The 21,770-nt window shown below is 56.8% G+C and overlaps 1 protein-coding gene and 1 long non-coding RNA gene across 6 annotated transcripts in view; one reads left to right on the top strand and one right to left on the bottom strand.

The window, feature by feature from the left end:
• Positions 1 to 21,770, bottom strand: part of MIDEAS (mitotic deacetylase associated SANT domain protein) — a 75,983-nt gene that overhangs the window by 36,703 nt on the left and 17,510 nt on the right. Inside the window, exon 1 of one of the 4 annotated variants that reach the window (XM_062181184.1) lies at positions 5,800 to 5,981. The exons of the other annotated variants lie outside the window; for them this stretch is intronic. The gene's annotated coding sequence lies outside the window, so the exon portion shown is untranslated. Of the gene's footprint in view, positions 1 to 5,799; positions 5,982 to 21,770 lie in introns of those variants that run through there. 4 annotated transcript variants of the gene reach the window in all.
• Positions 6,231 to 20,193, top strand: LOC133751306 (uncharacterized). Of its 2 annotated transcripts, none has more exons than XR_009864802.1 (3): positions 6,231 to 6,618; positions 7,073 to 7,265; positions 19,495 to 20,193. It is a non-coding gene; the product is annotated as an uncharacterized LOC133751306 (long non-coding RNA). The 2 variants fall into 2 exon arrangements; XR_009864801.1 differs by having other exon boundaries at positions 6,232 to 6,564.

Raw genomic sequence — 21,770 nt, 5'->3', positions numbered from 1 at the left:
CAGGTCTCCAATCAGCAAACGGGCACAATGACATCCTCTTAAGACGAGGTAATACACAGCACAAAGTAGAACTCGGTTAATGTGATTCCCTTGCCCCATGCTGGGCAGAAGTAGCTCAGACATGATTATGTCTTTACCACCTTGGGGGAGATGAATGGTCTGACCCTTCCAGTCCCACAGCTGGCCGAAAGCACGGCTGGCCAGGCAGGAGCGGGACAAGGAGACAAGAAGTCCTGCAGGGCCCCTGGCCCACGGACCCACGAGCAAGAGCACGCCCAGCACGGGCCTCCTCTGCGCTCAGCTGTGCCTGCGGGGGCACAGTGGGGCAGGAGTGTTTCCCAGATAACACCTGGCAGGGCTTGCAGGCCGGTGAGGGCGAGGAGGATGAGCCGCCACCCTCCCTGGCTCACTCTTAAGAATGACAGCCACACAAGGCCGGCGCCATCGCCTGGGGAAGACTGGCCACAGGGAGTGGGAGCAGAGAAGCCAGGCTTGCAGAGAGCAGGCAAGGCTGTCCGGAGGCTGCCACAGTCAATGTCCCACAAGGGAAGTGCCCGCCACGTTATTTTTGGCACCTCTTCTGCCCAGAGCCGCCGGCGAGGAAAGGCAGCTGTGAACAACATGGAAGGGCTGTTGACACGCAAGCGTGCAGGCGCTGCAGCAGGGGCGGAAGGAGCGCCAGCAGCCACCACGCACAGGGGCCTCTGCCCCCCTTCTCTCACAACTGTCCCCGTAAGGTCCCCAATCTGCGTGCAGCACAGCTGACACGGTGTGGGCACTTCTGCTTTCACTCAGCACCAGCCTCCCAACCGCGGAGCGAACTCTCACACACACACAAATAACTAGGGAGCCACGGAGGACGGAGCCACACCCAGGAGCCCAGACAGTGTTCCTCTGGGCTCTTCCTGCGCCCCAGCAGCCCTCCCAACTTCCACGCCGCCAGGGGCAGGCACCAGCGGCAGGATCCAAGGGCTGCCCCTCTTCCCACCCTCCCAAGATGAAAGTGGACGCGGTCTCCAGGAACTTCAAGTAACTCTCCGCCTTGCAGCTTCCCGATTTGAAAGCACAGTAGTTGACCAAGACGGCCCCGGAAGTGATTCCCGGCCCTGGGCGGACTGCTGGGGCCTCAGACAGGCAAAGTCAGGCTGCGATGGGGACCAGCCAGGTGCTTGCTCAGGAGCGGCTAGCCCGAGCAGGGCCAGGCAGCAGGAGGAAGGCCAGCTCAGTGCATGGTCAGGGTTGCAAGTTATCACTTTCTGACCTCCGGAGTCTTCCTTCTCCAAAGAACTGGCAACAGCAGGCTAGAACTGGGCCCCTGGTTGCCCAAAGACTGGGAAAAGCTGGAGATGGAAATCGTTCCCCATCTCCTCTCTGCTCTGGACCCCACTTCCCCAGAGAAGAGGGAACCCCTGCTTTGGCCACGAGCCCAGTGCACTTCCCTGTCTCCAAGCTTTGGCCTCGATAAACCTTGCCCTGGCTGCTCCCCTCCCCCTTCTCCTGGAAGCAGCAGCTTCTGCCTGGAAAAAACGCTCTCACCACCAGCTCGCTGTGGCCGGGCAGAGAGACAGAGCGAACAGGGAGCACCTTCCCTGGCTGGCCACAGCACGAGGCCGCGTTCCAGGAAAAGCAAGGGCGAGAACGGTTGCCAAGGAAGCCTCGGGCCCCCTCCCCACCAGCCCCCACAAACCACAGCCAGCAATCGCTCCCTCAGGGAGACCCCCACCCCATGTGGCAACTCGCTTCTTATATAATATCTGGTGCACCCGTGGCCCTGCTCCTGTTTCCATTGGTCAAAGAGCCCAAGGGGTCTTTGGAGGTACAGTTTCCACTTCCAGCTCCACCCAACCCTCCGCTGAGGTCACCCTGGGTAAGTTTAAGTGAAGCAAAGACAAGGGGACTTTTTCCTTGGCTGAGAAGGAGGCCTTCCTCCCGCCCACGTGAGTAGTCAGCCCCGGGGCCTGGGCGGGCAGGTTCCCCGGGAGCACAGCTGATCTCTGGGAAGCTGAGCCCTTGGCCCCGCTCTGCAGGGTCTGCAGCCGCAGAGTCCCTCACAAAGGTGCACAGCTCTGGAATCCGAGGCTGTGCAGCAGGGGTGGACCACACGGCCATGCCCAGGGAGCTAGAGAATGAGCTGCATCTACACAGGCCCCCGCGGCCCAGGGGACTGCTCTGTCCCACCAGCAGAACACCTTTCATTTCTTCCTCCCAGGTAAGAGCAGAAGGCAAACGGGCTGGACCTGGTGGGAACTGGAGAAATGACAGTCACCACCTGTTGAGCACCTACTGTGTGCCACCATGCATAACCTTGTTTAACCTGCACAGCAACCCTATGAAGTAGTATCATCCCCATTACACAGATGAGAAAAGTGAGGCTAAGGAAGTTAAGCAATGCCCAGAGTCAGGCTGCCAAGAGGAGAAGCAGCAGTATGAACTTGAGCCTGGCCAGGCCTCACACCCATGCACTCGCCAGGCTTCCTTCGGAGTCACTGCCCGGGTGACTGTCCACACACCACCCAGGAATGGTGTTCTGAGTGTGGGGGTGGGAATGGGTGTGGACGGGTTTTGCCGGATGGCTCTGGAATCTAAACAGATGCCCCCACTAACTGTTAGTGCTCCCAAGCGTGTGACCGAGAGCCCGAGTACATGTGTGTGCCTCGGGGGTGGAGGGCGGGTGATCCGGCTTCCACACAGCAGTTTCTAACACCAAAGTTATGCAGTAATGCTTCTGGTTCACAAAATGAGCTCATGGTCTCACAGCATCCTGAACACTGCTCTGAATGTAAAGTGCAGATCCCTCGGAAAGAACTGGGGACTTCAGCATGCTCCACCTAGCCACAGCCCAGCGCCCGACTGCCCTCAGCCCCACGCAGAGGCCAAACGCCCACAGCAGGCCCTCCCCCGGAATGAGGCCACCTGCTGCCTCTCCTGCAGCCTACAGTGAGTCAGGGAAGGCTGCCTCTGTGTGATGCATGTGAAAGCAAGGTGCCAACCGAGCCTGGCTAGCAGATCCCGAGAGGCAGGAGGTTCTCAACTCTTTCACCCCGAGGTCCCCACGGGGTTGGGATGACCAGGACACACAGCTGCAGCACAGTGCCAGGGACCTGGGCCCACCAGCACCAGACTCACCGTGGCAGACTGACCCTTTTGAAACCAGTAGGGTAGCGAGAGGAGTCCCCACCAGTAGCAGGGGCTCATGTTCACGTTCATAATGGAGATCTTTCATTCACTTGCTCCATGAACACTTGTAGGTGTCAGGCACTGCGGAACAACACGGAACGCATACTACAGCAGGGGTGACCATACCGCTGAAGTGTGTGTCAAGCCTCGGGCACCTTTTAGTCCACTGTGGGACTACATATGCACCAGTAACTCCGCAAGGTGGCCATGGGTGTTCCCATGTGGCATTCGAAACAGGACTAGGAAGAGAAGCAGGAATCTCCCAGCCACCATGAGCCAAGCAGGGACCGGACTGCGGGGAGGGGCTATCAAGACCCAAGATTCCTGGACTGGGCACCACTGCCCTTCCAGGCCAGGACACTGTGCCTGCTGTGTCCCTGATCCTTCTCCCACTCCCTCCTCATGGCAGCTTTTCTGCGTCCACAGGAAGCCCTCAGCTGCATCCCCTCAGCCCCCACCCCCGCAAAAAAACAAAACAAACAAAACAAAACAAAAAACACATGCAATTATTAAAAGCAGCAGCCCAGAGGCTCAAACACCAGGGCTAGTTTAAATCCCAGCTCTGTTTCCTGGGCCCTCCCAGGGCACTCTTTTTTTTTTTTTTTTAATAGATGTATTTTATTTATTTGAAAGGCAGAGTTACAGAGAGAGGCAGAGAGAGAGAGAGGCAGAGAGAGAGAGAGAGAGAGAGAGAGAGAGAGAGAGAGAGAGATGGGTCTTCCATCCGCTGGTTCACCTCCCAAATAGCGGCAACAACCAGGGCTGGGCCAGGCTGAAGCCAGGAGCCAGGAGCTTCCTCTGGGTCTCCCATGTTGGTGCAGGAGCCCAAGCACTTGGGCCATCCTCTGCTGCTTTGCCCAGGCACATTAGCAGAGAGCTGGATCAGAAGTGGAGCAGCTGGGACTTGAAACGGCACCCTTAGGGGATGCCAGCGCTGCAGGCCGGGGCTTTAACCCTCTACACCACAGCGCTGACCCCTCCCAGGGCACTCTTACCAGGCCTGGGGTTAAGGGCTCAGAGAGCCAGCCACCGGGAGACAGGGCTGAGGCCACACTGGGAGTGAACAGGCCGTCTCCCAGCAAGCTGTACGACCTGGGAGTCGTCCTCCCAGTTCTTTACCCGCTGGTCCCCTGGAAGCCACACAGACCACAGTGACCAGCCAGAAGCCAACCCAGTTAGAGCAGAGACTGGACCGGCCGTGCAGCGAGATGGTTTATCACAGCAATTGAGTGTTTACACCCATATTTTTCACTCTGCAGAGCAGCAGGAAGGGACTCATAAATTCTCAAGCTGGAAAGGGTTCTCCTCTCCCCTTGGCCTTGAGTCCCTCTCACACCCGCCGGAAGGGGTGCACGTCTCTGATCCTAAAGGCCTCCTGCCCCACCTTCCCGGAGGGGTCCTGGAGGAGCACGGGACGCTTCCTCCCCTCCATCAGGTCCCGCCAGGGAGGACTGGCTTCTTCCACCTCCACCAGGTTTCCAGTCTCCATCCTGAAGCTACACGGAGGGGCGAGGAGAGCCAGGCTCCCCCTGCTGGAGCAGGCCAGACCTCCCCTCCCCCCAGCCGCGACTGCCAACAGGGATCCCCCGCGCACACGTGCCCCAGCGGCCTGCAGGGCCAGCCAGGGCCAGCCGGCTCTTCCCCATCCCGCCCTCTAAGCCAGGCTCCGCAGCCTGGGACACAGGTCTGACGCAGGCTGGCGCAAGCAGGAAACAGCCACCAAAGTTGAGACCAACAAAGTTTTAAATGGGGCAAGAAACTTCCCCTTCCATCCCCTCCAGGGGCTCCTGCTGCAGGCCGGGCCTGCCCTCTGGGTCGCAGGTGTCTGCTCCAGGTCAGCACGCCTTGGACTGAGGCTTAAAAGTCCCAAGGTGCCCCAGTTCCTCGGAGAGACAACCTGGTGCACACGTTCCTGAGCTGGGGGTGGGGAGGATGTGATAAAATCCACCGCGCCCGCAGTCTGGGGGGCCGACGGACCAGGGCCCCCGCGTTCCCGACAGGCACCTGGGCACACCGCACCGGGCCGCAGCGGCGCGGGCGTGCGGGGGCGGCCAAGAGGATGACAAGTCCGAGGTGCGCCCGCAGCGCCGGGGTGCGCGGGGTGAGGCTGCTCAACGCTCGCGCGCCCACTGCTCCAGCCTAGGCCTCGCCTGCACTCGCTCCAGGTCCCTGCTGCCCCTGCACCCCGGTCCCGCAAACTCTCCGTCCCCTCTCCCGTGCACGCTGGCAGGGGAAGGGGCTCCTGCGCCGCGTTCCCGGAGCTCGCGAACCCCTGGCCGCGCCGCCAGGGCCTGGGCCCCGTCACGCCAGCGGGCTCCCGAGCCGCCGCCACGGGCCTGGCGGCCGGGGTGGGTTTTCCAGCCGGGGCCGCGCCCGGGTGGGCGGGGGCCGCGCGCGAGCTGCGTGGCTGCACGAACACGGCGGGCTGCGCTGCACACGCAGCCGCGGGCGGTGCGGGCCGCGCGGGGGCGGGCTGCGGGCGTTCACCGCACGGCCACGCGCCCCGGCTCCCTCCGCCACCCAGGCCGCACAAGTTCGCGCGCCTGCAGAGCTGCAGCGCGCGGGGCGAGCGGCCACCGCCGCGTGCAGGCCTCGGCCGCCGACCGCGCAGCCCCCACTTACCCGGCTCCTGCCCGCGCTCTGGCCTCGGCTGTCTCCCCGCCGCCGCCTCCGCTCGCCTCCGGGACTCCAAGCCGCCTGCACGCACTCCCCGGTTTTAAAAACAAACAGGCGCCGTCGCCTCCCTGCGGCGCTCGCGGGGTTTCCGCCAGCTCGCGCCTCCCGAGGCTGGGAAGTTTGCTGGCAGGGCCCGGCCGGGACGAGCGGGCTGTCACCCCCCGCTCGCGGCGCAGGAGCTCGGCGCGCCCCGCGCCCGTGCCGGCCGCCTCGCGCGCGCTCTCCCTCCCTCCCTCCGTGTCACCCCCAGTCCTGCGATGCAGTGTCAGGATTGCACGGCTCTGACTCATCGGTTGAGCTCACAGCTTGAAAAAAAAAAGAGAGAGAGAGAGGGCGAGAGGCACCGGCGAAGGAGGAGGACTCTCGGGCGTGCTACAAAGGATTGCACAACTCCCGGCTGGGAGCGCGGAGCGCCCAGCGGCCGGCCGGCGCGCGCGGCACCGCGGCGAGCAGGAACCCGCTCTCCCACTTGATCAGCACAACTGTCTCGAGTCGGCCTCTCCGCCTGCAGGCCCGGCGCCGCCCACTTCCTGCGACCAAATAAGGCCGGGGAAGGCGTCCGCGAACCTCCGGCGGCGGCGCGGGCTGGGGATTTCCAGCAGCCCTCACCTCCACTCCCGAGCCCGTCGCCGCCCTCCCCCGGCGCGGCGCCCCCGACGGCTTTGCTGGAACCGACGGGCCGCGCGGCTCTCGTTCCCTGTGCACACCAAGGTCAGGAGGAGACGGTGACGAAATGTTTGGAAACCCATCGGGCCTGCCAGGAAAGTGTGTGTTCAGCGGTGTGGGGAGGGCGCGGGTCGCTAGCTTCCACGAAGCAAACGCCCCGGCGTCGGGAAGGGGAATCCTGTGCAGCCCTCGCCAGGGCTCCTAAGAGCCTCCTCAGGTTCGCGTTCCGGGTCGCCAGCAGCCCCCGTGGCCGTGTAAAGGTTACTACTGGGACCTGGCCCCAGCCCCTGTGAGGACACGCATCCTCACTGCTCCGGTGATGAAAACTGGTTTAAATTCTGGCAGCGCGAGGCCAGCTCGGGGACGCCCCTCCCTGAACAGCTTCTCCCTGACTTCCCTGAACCTCCCGGCCCGGCTGGTGGGAAGACGGGACGCAGCGGGGCAGCGGGGCAGCTCGGGAGGTTCCTGCAGGCCAGGGAAAGGTCAGGGAGGCAGCCCTGTTCTTCCCTGTGTTGTGGCGATTTTTTTTTCTCCTGTTTGTTTGTTTTCCAAGGAGATGAGTCAGAAGGAGATTTTCCTTTGAAGGAAAAACCACTGAAGAACACGCCGCTGTGTCCTGGCAGCCACGTTCCCCCGTGGCCAGTCCTGAGAGCCAGGTGCAGCCCTCAGTTTCTCCAGGAGCAGAGAAGGGGCCGTGGGATATGATCCTGAGCGTGTGGAACTATGGCCTTGGACCACCCGCCCAGGTGAGTGCATGACAGTCGGTACCTGCTGCCCCCAGACAGAGCCTGCACCTGCTCCCACCCGGCAGGGCCCTTCCTATCCTCTTGCAACCCTTTGCTGGCCGGGTGCAGCTGGAGGTCACAACTCGCCCTCGGAAAGGGACCTATTGTGGCCCTGTTGCAGCGTGTTATGACAGCTATGTCACAGTAATGATCACTTAGAACGGTCTTATCTACCAAATACAGATTCTTATGCCAGGGGACTTGACCAGGTGACCTCTTGAAATAATACCTTCTAGTTTCACATCCACGATGTGGTGATTGCAAAAAGTGAATGGGGGAGTCGGGGACCCGCCCCCTACCAAGAGAAGACTGGGGCCCCTGAAGCAGCAGCCACTGACACAGCACTGTTCCCAACACGTCTCAGGGCGCTTCACGCATAGCCTACTCTGTAAGCCTGTGTGTGTGTGTGTGTGTTTTCTCTCTCATTCTGTGCATGAGAACCTGAAGTTCAGACGGAGGTTAAGTGACTTGCACAAGGTCACAGGGCAAACCAGTCCCCTGTCACCTCCCTGCTCCTCTTCTGACCTCCCACAGAGGAAGGCAGTGAGGCACTGGCAGGCTGGGGCCCTTGGGCATGCAGGCCCCCCCGGGCAGCACCCAGGATTAGGGCTCCTGGGGAGGCTCAGCGTAAAGCCCTTCTGCTTTTTCCATTTGCCTGGTTTCTTTCCTCCTGCTGACAACTCAGCCAAGTAGGAAAGCAAAAGCAAAACCACTTGATCTGCTAAGCCCTCGGCTTCCAGAGCCCTCTGCAGACCTGCAGCCACCCCTGCTGCTGGCCCCGGGCCAGGCCAGAGGGAGCCCCAGAGAGCTAGTGCAGACCAGCCCAGGGACGGTTCCCAAACAACCATACGACCCGGCTGGGGAACGCATTCCTGGAAGAGCCTGCCACCATGAAGCCAGGGCCCAGCCTCCCTGGAATGGACGGGAACCACTCCAAAGGGCGCTCCTTAGCCTTGCTGGTCCCACCAGGACTTCCTCCCTGTCCCACGCCAGGCTCTCAGCTTCAGGCTCTGGGGCCTGGCCCTGGAAGAGGCACGGGGAGCAGAAGCAGGTGGCCTGCAGGAGCACCGCTCACCTGGGAGCAGCACTTCCCTTCACACCCACTAAACTTCCACCAGCGGGCCACCTCGGTGAGGGGGCAGGGGCAGTTCCGGATAGCTCCCCACTTGGCAGGAGGGGACGTGGCCCTCCCAAAGGCAGGCAGATGAGGATGTGTTTAAAAAAAGAAGAAAGCAAGCTGTAAGCCTTCTGGGAAAGCCCTGGAGGTCAGTTGTGCCGCCAATATGACAGTGCAGAATCACTGACATGTGAAGTGAAAGTTTTGGTTTTAGAAGCCCCAGCTCCTCCTGTAAGCCTGGGGCAACCTAGAAGGGGACTGTTCTGGGTAGGGGGAGGTGTCCCAACGCCTCACGCCCAGACTGGGCTTTTCTCCACTGGTCGTCATCCTCCTTCACCAACTGCAGGGAAGACAGGCACAGTTCCCATGGAGCTTACATGAGGACAAAGAAAAACTCCAGGAAGGAAAGGGACAGGACCCTGGGCCCCAGGCACCCACTCGGAGGGCTGTCACTGCCCTGGGAGGCCATCACTAGCGTCTACAGCATGCTACATATATCTCAGTAAAGCAGTTAGAAGTCGGGAGGGGACTTCAAAGAAGCCAGGTTCCCACTGCTCACCACCTTCTGCTGCCCTCACTCACCATTGAAAAGTTTTCTTCTTGGAACCAGTGCTGTGGCACGGTGGGTTAATCCACCGCCAGTGACACAAGCTTCCCCTTGAGCGCCAGTTCGAGTCCTGGCCACTCCACTACCAATCCAGCTCCCTACTAACGTGCCTGGGAAAGCAGTAGAAGATGGCCCAAGTGCCTGGGCCCCTGCACCCATCTGGGAGACCCAGATGGAGTTCTGGGCTCCTGGCTTCGGCCTGGACCTGTGGCCACTGCAGCCATTTGGGGAGAGAACCAGAAAAGATGAAGAATCTCTCTCTCTCTAATTCTGCCTTTCAAATAAATAATCTTTAAAAAAAAAAAAAAGGAAAGTATTCTCCCAGCCCAATGCCTGCATCCCTGTCCATCTGCATGGTCCCCCTTCGGCCAGGCCCCATCCGCTGAGGCCGGCACACGTGGTGGGTTTGAGTGAGCGGCCAATCCACACACCACAGTGTGAGGAATTGGGGGCAGAACCACTTTCCCAAGGCCAGGTTCCTTGTGATCTCGTGTCCCTACTGTCACTTCCCTTAGCAAAATATAAAGACACTGCCTCTGGGACCTCTGCCTACAGTTCCCACAAAAGAAAGAGAAAGCTGTGCAGAGAACAGGGAACCAGCGCTGGGTTTGTGCCCTGCCTGAGCAGACCCCTGCGAGATCTTTCTGTGGAAAACTCACCAGCCTTCTGGGCCACGACAGTGGCACCGTGGTGTCTGCTGAATGAACAGTGAAAGATGCCCACCTTCCAGCAGCTTGAAAGGATCAAACAGCTGAACACCTGCGCCCTGACCGGCTCCTGCTAGGTGCATACAAGGGGGTGCAGTTGTTACTGGTTTCCCTACTTGACCCTGTACTTGCTTCTCCTAGAACCAGCTTCCCCCTTACAAGGACCTGGTTCCAGGCAAGAGTTCTTTTTCCCTGCAAAGACCCCATCAGCCTCAAGTGGCCTCTGCCCCGTTTCCCGCATCAGTGCACGATCCTGTCTGCGTTGTCCTCCCAGACACTCTGTGTGCGCTGCCCTTTGTGTCCTGGCCGCCGCGCATTTCCATGGCGCTGCCCACCCGCCTGGACAGGGGCACCCCTCTGACAGCTGTGCCTTTGCTCGCCCCTTCGTGCCAGCTCCCTCTGGAAAGAGCTGCAGCTCAGAACCACCCCAGTCATTCAGCTAAGCCACTGTGTGCCAAGAAGTCCCTGCACGGTCTTCTGTTTCGCCCTGGAAGACCCCGGGGACCTTCCCCCTCAGCTCACCCGGACTTCACCTGTTCTGGGGCAGCCCACAGCTGTCCACCTCCCTCAGCTCTCCCACCTGCCCCTCCCCAGCCTCCCCCTCCGGCAGGCCCAGGCCAGGTTCTGAGGGCCTTTGTCAGGCCTAAGAGGGAGCTTCTGCAGATGTACCCAGTTGCTGCTGTCACTCCAGGGCAGACGTCTGGCTCAGTGTAGGGAAAAGGACAAAACAGGTGTGGCTGCCAGGGAGGACAGGCGGGAAGGGCCACGGGACAGAAACATCCTTACTCTGCCAGCTTCCCAGAGGCCCCGCTGCGGCACTGTCCGTGCTCCCTGCAGAGAGGCCCTGGCCACTCTCTGGAGCTTGGCTCCCCTACCTGGTGGCCATGGGCCAGGAGATCTGATGTGTGCATTATCTGTAAAAGAGAACAACACTGATGCATCCCACTGTAGGGAACCAGACCGGAGGAACCGTGCCCCTAAGATGGCGCCGACTCCCTGCTTCCGGGTTCTTCCTCATCTCAGGGAGTTCCCGCTCTTGCTCGCTCCTTCCCGCCTTAGATTTCCCGCTCTAGCTCGCTCCTTCCCGCCTTGCCACGAGATTGTCCTATCCCCGCGCTTCTAGCCTATCACCTGATTTGTGACGTGTATTGTGCATATAAACCCTTGCTACGCGGGTGTAAGAAAAGTTCCTGCCCAGAAGAGATCGAAGCTGGATCTCCTGCTTGCCGAGCAATAAAGGAACCCCGTGCAAAGTGTTCGGTCTCTGTCTCTTGCTGGACGAGGACGGCGCCGAGCAGCTGGTGGCCCGTACGGGGAGCTTCCTCTACGTTGCCCGGTAAGTAGAAGGTAAGCGAGGTCAGTCTTACCGTCTGGGCCCCGCGAGTGAGGTATATCTCGTGGTTGGAGGGTGGACGCACCCTAAGATAGCGGACGTGTTTCCCCGCTTTAAACTGAAAGAATAGCGGACGTGTTTCCCCGCTTTAAACTGAAAGAATAGCAGACTTGTTCCCCCGCTTTAAACTGAAAATAAGATAGCGGACGTGTCTTCCCGCTTTAAACTGAAAATGGGAAATTCATCTAGCCATTCAATGTTGCTTAATCCGTTAAAAGCATTATTGCGTAGCAAAGGGATTAAGGTTTCTAAGACCACACTTGTCAGGTTCCTTGGAAGTGTTGATTTCTTTGCGCCGTGGCTCACCCACGAGGGCCAAATAACTCTTGAGTCTTGGGAGAAATTAGGAAAGGATCTCCGGCGCACAGTTAACGATCCCCAGGAACCCGATATCGACCCCGTTGTTCTCCCCTTATGGGAACTACTGCGGGCGTGCCTCCAAGAGGAGAGGTCGGTGGGAGCGGACCGCCCGACTCTTACGGCGGTTCGCGAGGCTCTCGAGGAAGTTCGTTCTCAGAGCTCGGACGGCGCCCGGGACCTCATACAATTTAAGGACACGGGATGCCAGACTTCCTCACTGGCCTCAGGCTCCGAATGTGGCTCCGCCTCCTCTGAGTCTGAGGGGGAAGGGGACGGCGATCCTAAATCCCCGCCTCCTACGTATGCGCAGCTGCGGCAAAAGTTAAAAGATGCCTGTTTACGCCCTCTAGTGCCTACGGCTCCTCCTATCGATGTCGTGCCCGCCCATCAGATTAAAGACGCAGCGCCTCCTACTGGCGGTCATGTAGGCGTGCCTCAGCCCCATCTAACACCCGTGCCGCCATGGCCATTAAACGTCCCAAATGTGCCACCTTTTTCAGGCAGACAGTTTCATCAACAAGCCTGGAAACAGTTGCGAACTGGCGCTCCCGCTGCCCCCGCTCAGGCTTACCCTGTTTTGGCTTTGGGCACGCGAGAGGCCCGGCACGAACCATTGGACATGACAGTATTAAAACAACTTAAGGCTGCGGTCCATGACTATGGACCCACAGCCCCATTCACATTGTCACTCCTTGAATCAGTCGGCCAGTCCATTTTAACACCTAGCGACTGGACCCAATTGGCTCGGGCCTGTTTAAGTCCAGGCGGCTTTCTTTTGTGGCAATCTATGAATACAGAGTGCTGTCATGACCAGGCAGATGAAAATGCTGAGGACGGCCACCCTACGTGGAATGCTGATATGCTTTTAGGGCGTGGACCTTATCAGGCTGACCAGACCCAATTCCCTAGACAAGTATACAGGCAAATTTCCAACTGTGCCCAACGTGCGTGGAGGCAGGCGTCCAATCCAAGTGACTCAGCTAGCCACCTCACCAAGATCGTTCAGGGCACGGCCGAACCCTTCGCTGATTTTGTCGCTCGCATACTTGAGGCTGCGTCGCGTATTTTCCCTTCCGAGGTTGACGTTCAGCCACTGGTCAAACAAATTATTTTTGAGCAGGCTAATAAAGAGTGCAAAAACATTCTTCGACAATATAGACATAAATCTCTGGACTCCTGGTTAAAATACTGCAGAGATACCGGTGGGCCACTTACTAATGCGGGCCTAGCTGCGATGCTGGCAAAAGTCAAAGAAAACAGTCCAAAATCTAAATCGACCCGACCCCCCATATCTTCAGGACTTTGCTTCCAATGTCATCAACCGGGTCACAGAAAACGCGATTGCCCCAATCTCAGCCATGGGTATTCCACGGCACAGCCTTCAGGCATAGAGCCTTGTCGCCGTTGCCGCAAGGGCCCTCATAGGGCAGAGGTATGCCGTTCTGCTTTCGATATCGATGGCAACCCACTTACAGGTAGCGCCCAGGGGCCAAAAAACGGCCAGAGGGGGCTCCCCAACCCAGCGAGGAGCCCCCAAAATCAAATCTACTCTCAGGTTCCACCTCCCGTGTCTGCGCTACACCCAGTGCACCCTCAGCCCGTGCCACTCACGGGTCCGCAGGCCTGGACCTCCGCGCCACCTCCCCTCTCCTCTTAACTCCGGAGATGGGGGTACAATTAGTGGAGAGCGACTGCTCCGGTCCTCTGCCCCCGGATTCGGTTGGATTAGTGTTGGGTCGGTCCTCCGCCGCCCTCCGAGGGCTAGCTGTGATCCCCGGGGTAGTTGACTCTGATTTCACTGGTAAAGTAAAGATCATGGTTCAGGCCCCTCAGGGACCTTTAGTAATCAATCCTGGAGACCGTATCGCACAAATGTTATTACTGCCCAGTCTTCACTCTTTAATCCCAGCTAAAAACCACGTTCGCGGCGCTGGTAACTTTGGGTCCTCTGGCATTAATTTTACCGGCTTACATATGCTTTTAAATGAACGTCCCACTTTAGTGTTGCAGATCAATGGCAAGGACATTAAGGGACTTTTAGACACAGGAGCCGACAAATCCATTATAGCAACAAAGGACTGGCCTAGTACATGGCCTACAAATGTGGCGGAACAAACCTTGCAAGGACTTGGTTTTGCTCATTTCCCAAAAATCAGTGCAGCCTTGTTGTCATGGCAGGATAGCGAGGGTCATAGAGGACAGTTTTCTCCATTCATTTTACCTCTACCCATTTCCCTTTGGGGGAGAGACGTCCTGGCCGAAATGGATGTTGCTTTGGTCACCACTTCCCCTGCAGTACGATCTATGCTACAAAATATGGGTTACGTCCCAGGCAAGGGACTCGGTGTCCAGCTCCAGGGCCACCCTTCCCCCATTGAACCAAAACAAAGACCAAGTAAAGTTGGCCTGGGTTTTTCCTAGGGGTCACTGTTTCGCCTCCTAAACCAGTGGAGCCTTTACCCATCTCATGGCTAACGGACGTACCCGTCTGGGTTCCACAGTGGCCCCTATCTCAGGAGAAACTGGAGGCAGTCAACACTCTGGTCTTGGAGCAGGTCAACGCTGGTCATTTGATCCCATCCACCTCTCCATGGAATACGCCTATTTTTGCCATCCGCAAAAAATTAGGTCAATGGAGACTCTTACATGATCTTAGGGCAGTCAACGCACAGATGCAGCCTATGGGCCCTGTGCAACGTGGTCTTCCTCTGCTTTCGGCACTTCCCAACCAATGGCCTGTTATTGTAATAGATCTTAAGGATTGTTTCTTTTCCATTCCATTGGACAAAAAGGATACCCCACGTTTTGCTTTTACTGTCCCCACCCAGAACCAGGAACAACCGGACAAGCGTTGGGAGTGGACAGTCTTGCCTCAGGGTATGACTAATAGCCCCACCATGTGTCAAGTCTATGTAGCCCAAGTACTAAAACCTCTTAGAGACCGATATTCCGACTGCAGGTGCCTACATTATATGGACGACCTACTGTGTGCAGCCCCCACAGCAGAGAGGCTCCTGGCCTTATACAGTACACTCCAACAAGTGCTGGAAGGGGCAGGGCTGCATATTGCACCTAATAAGGTGCAATTGTCGTCTGTAGTTTCTTATCTTGGGGCTATAGTCGCCCCTACTCAAATTAGACCTCAAAAAATTCAAATAAAAATCAATGCTATCTCCACTCTAAATGACTTACAAAAACTTTTAGGGGATATCAATTGGATTAGGCCCTACCTTAACATTCCTAATGCTGCATTGCAGCCCCTCTTTAATATACTTAAAGGAGACCCGGATCTTGCTTCCCCCCGAACCTTCACCTCTGAGGCCAAACAAGCACTGTCAATTGTCAACGATGCCCTTAGTAAAGCTGCCCTAAAACGTTGGGACCCTGCGGGAGACCTTACTCTTTGGGTCCTCGACACCCTTAAACAGCCCACCGCGGTCCTATGGCAGGATGGGCCTCTCCTCTGGATCCATCCCTCAATGTCATCTACTAGATCTATTAGTTACTATCCCGTGGCAGTGGCGGAGATAACTCTCCTAGCCATTCAGAGGGCTATCCAACATTTTGGACGCGAACCATCCACCATTGTTGTCCCCTATTCCATGGAACAGGTACGTGTGCTAATCGCTTGTACTGATGCTTGGGCGGTTTTAGTCTGCTCCACTTCCGCAACTATTACAAACAGAACACCCTCTGATCCTTTGCTAACCTTTGTTCAGTCTCACCCAGTTATTTTTCCAAAGTCCACATCCCAAAAGCCCTTACAGGGAGCCCCAGTAGTGTATACCGACGGTTCTAAAACAGGAGTCGGTGCATATGTTGTTTCAGGATCTGTGCCAAAAACATTCCAATTCGCTACTAACTCCCCCCAGGTAACTGAACTTCTTATAGTTAACCAAGTCTTCTCTGATTTCCCCGGACCTGTCAATATTGTGTCTGATTCACGCTATGTGGTTAATTCTGTGTCTATCCTTGAGGCCGCAGGACTAGTCAATTCTTCATCCTCCGTAGCGACAGTTTTCCTCACCCTGCAAAAATCTATTTGGAATCGGTCTGCTCCTTTCTTTATTACTCATATTAGAGCTCATTCTTCCTTACCTGGACCCATGACCACAGGCAATGCTATAGCTGATCAAGCCACACGCCCCATTTGGATACTCCAATTTTCTTCCCCAGAAGAGCAGGCTATCCAGTTTCATTCAGAGTTCCATGTAAACGCAAAAACCCTTGCCGCCAAATTCGGTCTTTCTCGTGCTGCCGCTCGCGATATTGTTCGCCATTGTGCCGCATGCCCTACTTTAACCCCTGTGCCTTCGGTGGGGGTTAATCCCCGAGGATTACTACCAGGACATATCTGGCAGATGGATGTCACCCACATATCCGAGTTTGGGACCTTAAAGTATGTTCATGTGTCAGTTGACACCTGTTCCCAAGTAATTTTTGCTTCTCTGGAGACGGGTGAGCGTACCACCCATGTCATTAATCACTGCCTTGCTGCATGGGCAGCCTGGGGCAAACCAAAAACTTTAAAAACAGATAATGGTCCTGCATACACAAGTAAATCATTCCAAGATTTCTGCACCCGTATGCAGGTACAACATAAAACTGGAATCCCTTATAACCCTCAGGGACAGGCCATAATTGAAAGGGCTCATCGAACCCTCAAGGCTTTTCTCTTAAAACAAAAGGAGGGAATTGCCACGGGCAAAACCCCTCGAATGCGCCTCTCCCTTGCACTGTTTACTATAAACTTTTTGAATTTGACAGATCATTCTATGTCCCCCGCTGAGAGACACATGTTAAAGGAGCCATCTTCACGAGGCTATGTCCGTTGGAAAGATGTCCTCACGGGAAAGTGGTACGGCCCGGATCCGGTATTATGCTGGAACCGAGGCGCGGTCTGTGTCTTCCCACAGGAATCTGGAAGAGAACCTCTCTGGATACCGGAAAGATTGGTCAGAAAAACAGCCCCGCCGCCGCAAGATACACCTCTATCACCTACGGACGACATCTCCCCCGAGATAACCGAGATTACCACGCTCTCACAGGACGACAAATTGCAACAAAACAACGAGACGTGAGATGCACCCCTTCCGCTTCTTCATACTGGCAGCGGCTTTGCTCCCTGGCTCTTATGCGGGCTTTAACTCCAACCCCACTGCTTTACTGCAGAACGTAGGCAACCCTTGCGACTGCAAGGGGGGGACCAGCAACACCGTACTGCAGCGTACTCACATCGCCACAGCTGATTGTGGGGACAAAACTGCATATCTGCCCCTCCAGGGGATCCCCGGCCTACCACGCGGCTACATATGTGTGCCCAAACCCCGCGTTTCTGATCCCCATAGCAAAAACCACTCCTGTCCTTGCTCGACCTTTCAAGAATCCATGCACAGCTCTTGCGATTCCTCATACTTCCAATGCACTTCTGGCGGTCAGTCGTACTATGCCACCCAGTTACAAAGTACTCGCAGGTCCTCTAGTCCTGACCATTTGCCACAGGTAGTCCATTCATCCCCCTACCTCTCAGCCCCCTGTGTTGGTACGCCTGGACAGTGGGCGTGCTGGCGCACTACGGCACCCGTGCATATCTCTGATGGCGGAGGCCCACAGGACCAGCTCCGCCACCAACAGCTAACAAAGCGATTAAAACCCTCGTCCCCCCATCCCTACTCACGCCTCACATATGGACAATGCCTCCATCAGGCACACACCTTCCTCGAGTTGTCTTGTTCCCCCTCTCATTCATTGGGCTGTATCACCCATCCCTGACGGGGAGCGAAAACTGGGTATGCGAGACCAAAGGTACTGCAGCAGGAGTCCACCCGGGGGTTCCGGGGGTCCTGGGAGAGCATATGCATATGCATGCAGGTTCAATTCCCAGCCTGCCCCAGCAAAAGGGAATAAAAACTGATCCCTAACGGAGACATCAGGGGTTGTGGCCAGGCCCTTGAAGTTCCGTAACTAACGGATCATAAGCACGCTGGGTATGCACCTCTACTCTCTGCCTAGTAAATATTCTCCCGGCCCTCATGAGCCAGGGCCGTCGGGGATGTGATTTGTGCAAAAACAAAAGGAGGGAGATGTAGGGAACCAGACCGGAGGAACCGTGCCCCTAAGATGGCGCCGACTCCCTGCTTCCGGGTTCTTCCTCATCTCAGGGAGTTCCCGCTCTTGCTCGCTCCTTCCCGCCTTAGATTTCCCGCTCTAGCTCGCTCCTTCCCGCCTTGCCACGAGATTGTCCTATCCCCGCGCTTCTAGCCTATCACCTGATTTGTGACGTGTATTGTGCATATAAACCCTTGCTACGCGGGTGTAAGAAAAGTTCCTGCCCAGAAGAGATCGAAGCTGGATCTCCTGCTTGCCGAGCAATAAAGGAACCCCGTGCAAAGTGTTCGGTCTCTGTCTCTTGCTGGACGAGGACGGCGCCGAGCATCCCACATGCATGGGAACGCTCGGGTTGAGAGGACAAGCCGAGACCTGAGTCCAAACCTTGGCTCACATTAGTTTGATGACCTTGAGCAAGTTATGTAGCTCCTCGGTTTCCCCATCTGCAAAATGGGGGTGAACAGTAAGAGCTTAAAACAGTGTCTGGGCCGGCGCTGTGGCTCAACAGGCTAATCCTCCGCCTAGTGAAGCCGGCACACTAGGTTCTAGTCCCGGTCGGGGCACCGGATTCTGTCCCGGTTGCCCCTCTTCCAGGCCAGCTCTCTGCTATAGCCCGGGAGTGCAGTGGAGGATGGCCCAAGTGCTTGGGCCCTGCACCCGCATGGGAGACCAGGAGAAGCACCTGGCTCCTGGCTTCAGATCAGCGCGATGCACCGGCCGCAGCGGCCATTGGAGAGTGAACCAACGGCAAAGGAAGACCTTTCTCTCTGTCTCTCTCTCTCTCTCTCTGACTGTCCACTCGGCTTGTCAAAAAAAAAAAAGACAGTGTCTGGCACTCATTAAGTCTTCTGTAAGTGTTCGCCATTATTTTTTTCTCGTGTCCTAACTGATCTTGCTTCTAGTCACGTGTGCTGCCATCAGGGTGGTCACACGTCTTTGCAGTAGCTTGCTGCACCTGCCTGGGGCTAAGACTGTTCGCCAGACTGTTAGACACTTGCGTTTCTAGCACAGTCTTGCTCTGCCCCGTTTCCCAGCCCCAGCCCCACACAGCCAAACCACCTGAGGTTCCCCACCACTCCTGTTTTCTGACTTCGGTTCCCACCTGCTCCTCCTCCTCCTCCCTTGCCTCCCAGGTAAACCCTCACCCAGTCTCCTGCCGGATCTGAGCTTAATGGCAACCCTTCCAGGAAGCCTTCCTTGATTCTGCAGGCAGAGGGAGTATATGCCATGAAGCGTATACTGTAGGAGCCCCCGACGCCCCCTCTTTCAGGCTGGTGCACTGTCCCCTAGCTACCATGAGTGCTGGCTGCTAACAGCCCAGAGCTGCCCACCTTCTCAAAGGGAGCCTTGGGTGGGACTAGTTCGGAGATGGTAGAATTCAGGCTCCAGGGCTCCTGTGGGTTCCCACGGGAGCCAGACCAACTGCCACACACCCTCCCCGGCTTAACGTCTTCCCTGTGTCTATCTTGCTCCTCCTCCTCCATCCCTCCTGAGAGCTCTTCCCAAGTAAATCCAGGCTCCCAAACCTGTGTCCGGGTCCCTGCTCAGGATTCAAAGAGCCACTCTCTCCCCCAAGTTCCCATGGCACTGCCCGTTGATCGTTGCCCAGTGCCGTCCACACTGGTCTCTGCCTGCTTCCTGCACCCTCTCCGGAGCCCGGCACCATTCCCTAGGCTCACAGTCCTGGAGGGCAGGGCCTGGAGCTCCCTCACCCTGGTGTCCGTGGCGCCCACAGATGGTCGGTGCAGAGCAAGTGCCTGCTGGAGAGCAATGCGATGGAACGGATCCTTTCATTGCCATTCTGTCCCCACTTTCACATCGCCGACATCAGGATGCAGCTCACAACTGACGGCGTGCGTGCTTCAGGGGTTTAAAAGCAGCGTTTTTCTCTTTCTCAGCTTCACTTAGAATCCTGGTGCGTGTGCTGATCAGCGGCTCCTCAACTGAAGGATGACGGTATTGTGAATACTGTTACGCCTAAGGTTCAGTCTCCCGCGGTGCAAAGCCCACAGAACTGGGAGGCCCCATTATCTGAGGCCAGTAGCTGTTGGGCAATCAAGCGCTCATCAAGTGACCTAAGGACAAGAAGGATTCCTATGTCCAGACACCTCCGGATACTCCCATGGAAGCAGGCCAGAGAGACGTGGAACAGGCTCTGGACTGGGAGTCCAAAGAGCAAAATTCTAAGCCCGTTCTTCCCTCTGATTTTCCAGATGTTCCTACACAGGGCCTAATACATCTATCAGACTCTCCTAAATGCTCGACGGGGGGGGGGGGCTGGTTGCCCACAGCACCCTGGCACGAATCCATTATCCCCACCTTCTGGATAAGGATGGTGAGGTTCAGCAAGGTCAAACAGCTCATCCAGGGCCACACAGATGGAGTTCAGCCCCTGGACTCCGATTCCTTCTCTCTGCAAGCTGAAGATACCTCCTTGGGCCCATGCTTCCCCAGTAAGGAAGTGAACAACAGGAAGGGCCACAGACGAGAACCTTACAAGCCATCCCTCCCTCCCAGATGTCTTTTCTTTGATCTATGTATTATGTTTCATTGTAATTAAATTTATTGCAACTTTTTTTTTAATCAGGGAATTTAATTTAAAATCAGGATTTCTCCTTTGTCATGAAAAAGAGCCTGGCAGAGGCCGGTGCTGCACCCTAGCAGGAAAAGCCGCTGCCTGAGTCCCAGCATCCCATGTGGGTGCCGGTTTGAGTCCCGGCTGCTCCACCTCCTACACAGCTCCCTGCTATGTCCTGGGAAAGCAGTAGAAGATGGCCCAAGTCCTTGGGCCCCTGCACCCATGTGGGAGACCCATGTGGGAAGAAGCTCCTGACCCCTGGCTTCAGATTGGCGCAGCTCCGGCAGTTGCGGCCAATTGGAGAGTGAACCAGTGGATAGAAGACTTCTGTCTCTCTCTACCTCTCCTCTCTCTGTGTAACTCTGACTTTCAAATAAGTAAATAAATCCTTTAAAAAAAGAAGAAGAAGAAAAGAAAAATAGCCTCGCACAAGGGCCAGGCTGAGCCCTCCCGGGAGGTGGAGCTGAGCAACACTGGGAAGGGAGTGGCACCTGCAATAGATTCACATGGTCCAATTGCCCACAGCCCTGCCCCTAGGTCACAGGTCACTGTCATCCATCATCACACTGTGCCAGCCTCTGTCATCTCATTGCGGCTGTTCCCTGCCGGCCTTCGAGTGCATGACCCATGAGACAGATGAGCGCCAGCACCCTCCCCGGCTCACTGCACCCCTGGCTCCCGCCCAGAGCTCCCTGGGCAGCCTTCCTCCAAGGAGAGTGCCTCATGAACCTGCTCCAGGAGCCACTCGGATGTCTTCCTCCTGCCCTCCGGCCTCCATCACAGGGCCCCAGTGTCTGTCCCTCCCTCCCCACCCGACTCTCAGCAGCCAGAGGGCTGAGGCCCGGAGCACAAAGGAGGCGAAGGAGGCAGGTGGACAGGTGTGGAGGTGACTCGGCCCAGGTCGACGGTGTGGGGCGCCAGCCAGGGAGGAGAGGACGCTGTGCTTCCCTAAGGAGGTAAATGTATGCGGGGAGGCTCCGCAGTCACAGGAGATGAGCAGGGCCTGACACACGAGGAAGCAAAAGCAGTCCATCACCAAGAGCAAGAATGTGCAGCCTCAGCAGCAGCTTGCAGTATGCAAATCAGAGCACCATTAAGGCCGGAGTCAACGTGAAAATAAGTAAATAAATAACACAAAGCTGCTGTCGGCAGGGCTGTCGGGGAAACAGCTGCCCAGACATTGCTGTGCTACTATAAAGAGTCGGAACCTTTCTAGAATGTGATTTAGCATCGTGCCGCAAGAGTTCAGGATTCCGACCACGTAACCGTGGCTGGCGGGCTACATCCCGGGAAAACGATCTAAAACATTTTCACAGGAGATGCTCGGGGCACATGTATAAAGAGCCCCCAGAACGGAAACCCATCATGGGATGATATGATACAGTAACAGGATCAATTAGGAGAGAGACCGATAACCTGGAAACAATCTGAGGAATTAGCATCAAGTGACAAAGTCAGCACGAGGGACGATGTGGAGGTGGACTTACGAACCACGCCACAGCTTGCACGGGAACATTAGAAGCCATCAGCAAGGAATTCCAAACCCTGCAAATTGCTAAGGTGTAATGTTTATTCTGTTAAGTTGGTCAGGATGGC

This window comes from Lepus europaeus, chromosome 22, assembly GCF_033115175.1.
Source record: "Lepus europaeus isolate LE1 chromosome 22, mLepTim1.pri, whole genome shotgun sequence".
NCBI lineage: Eukaryota > Metazoa > Chordata > Mammalia > Lagomorpha > Leporidae > Lepus > Lepus europaeus.
This window is presented reverse-complemented; position numbering and strand designations above follow the sequence as displayed.